Source organism: Oncorhynchus kisutch, linkage group LG25 (genome assembly GCF_002021735.2).
Source record: "Oncorhynchus kisutch isolate 150728-3 linkage group LG25, Okis_V2, whole genome shotgun sequence".
Taxonomy (NCBI): Eukaryota; Metazoa; Chordata; class Actinopteri; order Salmoniformes; family Salmonidae; genus Oncorhynchus; species Oncorhynchus kisutch.
The window spans coordinates 3,380,548-3,386,626 of record NC_034198.2 but is presented as its reverse complement, the minus strand read 5'-3'; the positions used below and the strand labels follow the sequence as shown (position 1 = coordinate 3,386,626).

Genomic DNA, 6,079 nt, shown 5'->3' with positions numbered 1-6,079 from the left:
GCCCTTTGGAAAAGCTATTCTTCAATACCTGAATCTTATCAGTCGCTCTAGGATTGTGGAGGGATTCTATATTCATGTGGGGCAATGCAAGAGAGGAAATATGTTTTGTGAAGAGGTTGGTGTTATGATCCACACATGTAGTTCATCGCCTTCACCACTCAGATACCAAGTCCTGCGCTCTCGCGGTGGCAGTCGGCCATCTTACCAGTGTTTGTGAAAGTCAAAATCTTCCAATGCCATAATAAAGCACAGAACTGTACTGGTTACACGATGAGGATGGGATTCGAACCGATGCATGCAGAGCACAATGGATTAGCAGTCCATCGCCTTAACCACTCGGCCACCTCATCCTGTAATATTTACGTGGCAAAAGACCTTAACAAACTGTAGTTGCTGTATGTAAACCCCTGATTGAAATATGAAAGTTAGGCAGAGCAATGGCAGGGCCATATATCGATGCCATCGAGACATTTAACAAATGTGTTGTCAGGCCGAGTGGTCTCAAGTGCTTGATGAGGTGTGTGAGGTGTCGGTTCAAATCCCACCATTGAGGTTGCCGTTGGAAAAGCTATTCTTCAATACCTGAATCTTATCAGTCGCTCTAGGATTGTGGAGGGATTCTATATTCATGTGGGGCCATGCAAGAGAGGAAATATGTTTTGTGAAGAGGTTGGTGTTATGATCCACACATGTAGTTCATCGCCTTCACCACTCAGATACCAAGTCTTGTGCTCTCAAGGTGGCAGTCGGCCATCTTACCAGTGTTTGTGAAAGTCAAAATCTTCCAATGCCATAATAAAGCACAGAATTGTACTGGTTACACGATGAGGATGGGATTCGAACCCATGCATGCAGAGCACAATGGATTAGCAGTCCATCACCTTAACCACTCGGCCACCTCATGCAGTAAAATCGACGTGAAAAATGACCTTAAAAAACTGTAGTTGCTGTATGAAACCCTTGATTGAAATCAATGAAAGTTAGGCAGAGCAATGGCAGGGCCATATATCGATTCCATCGAGACATTTAACAAATGTGTTGTCAGGCCGAGTGGTCTCAAGTGCTTGATGAGGTGTGTTGAGGTGTCGGTTCAAATCCCACCATTGAGGTTGCCGTTTGGAAAAGCTATTCTTCAATACCTGAATCTTATCAGTCGCTCTAGGATTGTGGAGGGATTCTATATTCATGTGGGGCCATGCAAGAGAGGAAATATGTTTTGTGAAGAGGTTGGTGTTATGATCCACACATGTAGTTCATCTCCTTCACCACTCAGATACCAAGTCCTGCGCTCTCGCGGTGGCAGTCGGCCATCTTACCAGTGTTTGTGAAAGTCAAAATCTTCCAATGCCATAATAAAGCACAGAACTGTACTGGTTACACGATGAGGATGGGATTCGAACCATGCATGCAGAGCACAATGGATTAGCAGTCCATCGCCTTAACCACTCGGCCACCTCATCCTGTAATATTTACGTGGCAAAAGACCTTAACAAACTGTAGTTGCTGTATGTAAACCCCTGATTGAAATATGAAAGTTAGGCAGAGCAATGGCAGGGCCATATATCGATGCCATCGAGACATTTAACAAATGTGTTGTCAGGCCGAGTGGTCTCAAGTGCTTGATGAGGTGTGTTGAGGTGTCGGATCAAATCCCACCATTGAGGTTGCCCTTTGGAAAAGCTATTCTTCAATACCTGAATCTTATCAGTCGCTCTAGGATTGTGGAGGGATTCTATATTCATGTGGGGCAATGCAAGAGAGGAAATATGTTTTGTGAAGAGGTTGGTGTTATGATCCACACATGTAGTTCATCGCCTTCACCACTCAGATACCAAGTCCTGCGCTCTCGCGGTGGCAGTCGGCCATCTTACCAGTGTTGTGAAAGTCAAAATCTTCCAATGCCATAATAATGCACAGAACTGTACTGGTTACACGATGAGGATGGGATTCGAACCCATGCATGCAGAGCACAATGGATTAGCAGTCCATCGCCTTAACCACTCGGCCACCTCATCCTGTAATATTTACGTGGCAAAAGACCTTAACAAACTGTAGTTGCTGTATGTAAACCCCTGATTGAAATATGAAAGTTAGGCAGAGCAATGGCAGGGCCATATATCGATGCCATCGAGACATTTAACAAATGTGTTGTCAGGCCGAGTGGTCTCAAGTGCTTGATGAGGTGTGTTGAGGTGTCGGTTCAAATCCCACCATTGAGGTTGCCCTTTGGAAAAGCTATTCTTCAATACCTGAATCTTATCAGTCGCTCTTGGATTGTGGAGGGATTCTATATTCATGTGGGGCCATGTAAGAGAGGAAATCTGTTTTGTGAAGAGGTTGGTGTTATGATCCACACATGTAGTTCATCGCCTTCACCACTCAGATACCAAGTCCTGCGCTCTCGCGGTGGCAGTCGGCCATCTTACCAGTGTTTGTGAAAGTCAAAATCTTCCAATGCCATAATAAAGCACAGAATTGTACTGGTTACACGATGAGGATGGGATTCGAACCCATGCATGCAGAGCACAATGGATTAGCAGTCCATCACCTTAACCACTCGGCCACCTCATGCAGTAAAATCGACGTGAAAATGACCTTAAAAAACTGTAGTTGCTGTATGAAACCCTTTGATTGAAATCAACTCCGCCAAATGTTTTAGGCAGAGCAATGGATGTATTGCCATGTGTCTTATCCCCACGAGACATTTAACAATGTGTTGGTCAGGCCGATGGGTCTCAAGTTCTGATTTGATAAGTGTGTTTGAGGTTGTCGGTTTCAAATTCCCACCATCGAGGTTGGCCCTTTGGAAACTATTATTCAATTACCTGAATCTTATCAGTCGCTCTAGGATAGTGGAGGGATTCTTATTCATGTCGGGGCCATGCATGAGAGCGGGAAATATGTTCTGCGAAGAGGTTATGGTGTTATGTCCACACATTAGTTCATCGACCTCACCACTAAGATACCAAAGTCCTGCGCTCTCGCGTGGCAGTCGGCCATCTTACCAGTGTTTGTGAAAGTCAAAATCTTCCAATGCCATAATAAAGCACAGAATTGTACTGGTTACACGATGAGGATGGGATTCGAACCATGCATGCAGAGCACAATGGATTAGCAGTCCATCGCCTTAACCACTCGGCCACCTCATCCTGTAATATTACGTGGCAAAGACCTTAACAAACTGTAGTTGCTGTATGTAAACCCTGATTGAAATATGAAAGTTAGGCAGAGCAATGGCAGGGCCATATATCGATGCCATCGAGACATTTAACAAATGTGTTGTCAGGCCGAGTGGTCTCAAGTGCTTGATGAGGTGTGTTGAGGTGTCGGTTCAAATCCCACCATTGAGGTTGCCCTTTGGAAAAGCTATTCTTCAATACCTGAATCTTATCAGTCGCTCTAGGATTGTGGAGGGATTCTATATTCATGTGGGGCCATGCAAGAGAGGAAATATGTTTGTGAAGAGGTTGGTGTTATGATCCACACATGTAGTTCATCGCCTTCACCACTCAGATACCAAGTCCTGCGCTCTCGCGGTGGCAGTCGGCCATCTTACCAGTGTTTGTGAAAGTCAAAATCTTCCAATGCCATAATAAAGCCACAGAATTGTACTGGTTACACGATGAGGATGGGATTCGAACCCATGCATTGCAGAGCACAATGGATTAGCAGTCCATCACCTTAACCACTCGGCCACCTCATCCGTAAATTCACGTGGCCAAATGACCTAAAAAACTGTAGTTGCCTGTATGAAACCCTTGATTGAAATCAATGAAAGTTAGGGCAGAGCAATGCAGGCCATATATCGATTCCATCGAGACATTTAACAAATGTGTTGTCAGGCCGAGTGGTCTCAAGTGCTTGATGAGGTGTGTTGAGGTGTCGGATTCAAATCCCACCATTGAGGTTGCCCTTTGGAAAAGCTATTCTTCAATACCTGAATCTTATCAGTCGCTCTAGGATTGTGGAGGGATTTCTATATTCATGTGGGGCCATGCAAGAGAGGAAATATGTTTTGTGAAGAGGTTGGTGTTATGATCCACACATGTAGTTCATCGCCTTCACCACTCAGATACCAAGTCCTGCGCTCTCGCCGGTTGGCAGTCGGCCATCTACCAGTGTTGTGAAAGTCAAAATCTTCCAATGCCATAATAAAGCACAGAATTGTACTGGTTACACGATGAGGATGGGATTCGAACCCATGCATGCAGAGCACAATGGATTAGCAGTCCATCGCCCTTAACCACTCGGCCACCTCATCCTGTAATATTTACGTGGCAAAAGACCTTAACAAACTGTAGTTGCTGTATGTAAACCCCCTGATGAAATATGAAGTTTAGGCAGAGCAATGGCAGGGCCATATATCCGATGCCATCGAGACATTTAACAAATGTGTTGTCAGGCAGAGTGGTCTCAAGTGCTTGATGAGTGTGTGTTGAGGTGTCGGTTCAAATCCCACCATTGAGGTTGCCGTTTGGAAAAGCTATTCTTCAATACCCTGAATCTTATCAGTCGCTCTAGGATTGTGGAGGGATTCTATATTCATGTGGGGCAATGCACGAGAGAGGAAATATGTTTGTGAAGAGGTTGGTGTTATGATCCACACATGTAGTTCATCGCCTTCACCACTCAGATACCAAGTCCTGCGCTCTCGCTCTCGGTGGCAGTCGCCATCTTACCAGTGTTTGTGAAAGTCAAAATCTTCCAATGCCATAATAAAGCACAGAATTGTACTGGTTACACGATGAGGATGGGATTCGAACCCATGCATGCAGAGCACAATGGATTAGCAGTCCATCGCCTTAACCACTCGGCCACCTCATCCTGTAATATTTACGTGGCAAAAGACCTTAACAAAATGTAGTTGCTGTATGTAAACCCTTGATTGAAATATGAAAGTTAGGCAGAGCAATGCAGGGCCATATATCGATGCCATCGAGACATTTAACAAATGTGTTGTCAGGCCGAGTGGTCTCAAGTGCTTGATGAGGTGTGTTGAGGTGTCGGTTCAAATCCCACCATTGAGGTTGCCCTTTGGAAAAGCTATTCTTCAATACCTGAATCTTATCAGTCGCTCTAGGATTGTGGAGGGTTCTATATTCATGTGGGGCATGCAAGAGAGGAAATATGTTTTGTGAAGAGGTTGGTGTTATGATCCACACATGTAGTTCATCGCCTTCACCACTCAGATACCAAGTCCTGCGCTCTCGCGGTGGCAGTCGGCCATCTTACCAGTGTTTGTGAAAGTCAAAATCTTCCAATGCCATAATAAAGCACAGAATTGTACTGGTTACACGATGAGGATGGGATTCGAACCATGCATGCAGAGCACAATGGATTAGCAGTCCATCGCCTTAACCACTCGGCCACCTCATCTGTAATATCTACGTGGCAAAATGACCTTAAAAAACTGTAGTTGCTGTATGAAACCCTTGATTGAAATCAATGAAAGTTAGGCAGAGCAATGGATGTGCCATGTGTCTATCCCATCGAGACATTTAACAAATGTGTTGTCAGGCCGAGTGGTCTCAAGTGCTTGATGAAGTGTGTTGAGGTGTCGGTTCAAATCCCACCATTGAGGTTGCCCTTTGGAAAAGCTATTCTTCAATACCTGAATCTTATCAGTCGCTCTAGGATTGTGGAGGGATCTATATTCATGTGGGGCCATGCAAGAGAGGAAATGTTTTTGGAAGAGGTTGGTGTTATGATCCACACATGTAGTTCATCGCCTTCACCACTCAGATACCAAGTCTGCGCTCTCGCGGTGGCAGTCGGCCATCTTACCAGTGTTTGTGAAAGTCAAAATCTTCCAATGCCATAATAAAGCAAGAATTGTACTGGTTACACGATGAGGATGGGATTCGAAACCCATGCATGCAGAGCACAATGGATTAGCAGTCCATCGCCTTAACCACTCGGCCACCTCATCCTGTAATATACGTGGCAAAAGACCTTAACAAAATGTAGTTGCTGTATGTAAACCCTGATTGAAATATGAAAGTTAGGCAGAGCAATGGGCAGGGCCATATATCGATTGCCATCGAACATTAACAAATGTGTTGTCAGGCCGAGTGGTCTC

At 44.8% G+C, this 6,079-nt stretch overlaps 2 non-coding genes across 2 annotated transcripts; both read right to left on the bottom strand.

Annotated features, from left to right (window-relative positions):
• Positions 1-1,933: 1,933 nt before the first annotated feature.
• On the bottom strand, positions 1,934-2,015 carry trnas-gcu (transfer RNA serine (anticodon GCU)). The gene has a single exon. It is a non-coding gene; the product is annotated as a tRNA-Ser (tRNA).
• A 2,727-nt stretch (positions 2,016-4,742) lies between these two features.
• Positions 4,743-4,824, bottom strand: trnas-gcu (transfer RNA serine (anticodon GCU)). Its single transcript has one exon. It is a non-coding gene; the product is annotated as a tRNA-Ser (tRNA).
• Positions 4,825-6,079: the final 1,255 nt, after the last annotated feature.